Source organism: Seriola lalandi, unplaced genomic scaffold (assembly GCF_002814215.2).
Source record: "Seriola lalandi dorsalis isolate HSWRI2012SDOR001 ecotype SW California unplaced genomic scaffold, Sedor1 jcf7180002041785, whole genome shotgun sequence".
Classification (NCBI taxonomy): Eukaryota; Metazoa; Chordata; class Actinopteri; order Carangiformes; family Carangidae; genus Seriola; species Seriola lalandi.
This window is the reverse complement of record NW_019512354.1, coordinates 1-870: the sequence shown is the minus strand read 5'-3', so window position 1 is coordinate 870 and position 870 is coordinate 1. Positions and strand designations below refer to the sequence as shown.

The 870-nt window shown below is 41.3% G+C and overlaps 1 non-coding gene across 1 annotated transcript; it reads left to right on the top strand.

Moving 5' to 3' along the window:
• The first annotated feature begins 342 nt into the window (after positions 1-342).
• LOC111648520 (small nucleolar RNA SNORD38) lies at positions 343-411 on the top strand. Its single transcript, XR_002760146.1, has one exon. It is a non-coding gene; the product is annotated as a small nucleolar RNA SNORD38 (small nucleolar RNA).
• The last annotated feature ends 459 nt before the right edge of the window (positions 412-870 follow it).

Genomic DNA, 870 nt, shown 5'->3' with positions numbered 1-870 from the left:
GAAATGGGGCCATCCTAGTGCATATAAACTTGAAAATTTGTTTTTGTTCCATCACAAAGCTGGCATTTCATCTCATAATACCAGCCTAATGCTGTTGAGAAGTCAGCTTGCCTCTCTTATTATATATTGCCATAATTGGTGCAGTTGTAGTCTATTAAGTTGGTAGGTCTGCTGGTTTTGATGAGTGGTATATCAGATCAGTCTGACTTGAAATCAAATACTGTATTTTTGTAAAAATTAGTGTATATGGAAACACTTTTTGGGTTAGGTTTTCAAGTGCTTTATGTGTGAATACATTCACTAGAGGCCCTTTTTGTTATCACACCTGATCTGCTGCACGTCTTTCCGTGAAGATAACTTTGTCCAGTTCTGCTACTGAATGAAAGTGGTGATATCAAAGACTCTGAGAAAGACCTGTTGCCTACAGTGAGATCTGCAGCAGTGTTATACATTTTAAATATCCCAGTACTAGCAAACAATTTAAATGTGAATCTGTCTCAAGTGTTTCATGGCCATCTAATAAGCTTTGTCTCCTCTGCTGCTGTAGACTCCTGAGGAGGAAGAGGTCCTGAACAAGAAGAGGTCAAAGAGGACCCAGAAGAAATACGATGAGCGTAAGAAGACAGCCAAGATCAGCCCCCTCTTGGAGGAGCAGTTCCAGCAGGGAAAACTGCTTGGTAGGTCCAACATTTGTGGTGTTTGGCTGTCCTGGGTGGCCTTCAATGTAGAGTTTGAGTTGTACCAACATTTTGTACCATTTGACCACTGATAGGCTTTCCTGAAAGTCACCCAGTCTCACCAGAGGGGATCTAGTGCCTTTTTGATTTTGTGTGAAAACTTGCAGAATTTGGGTCACTTGCACACATACCT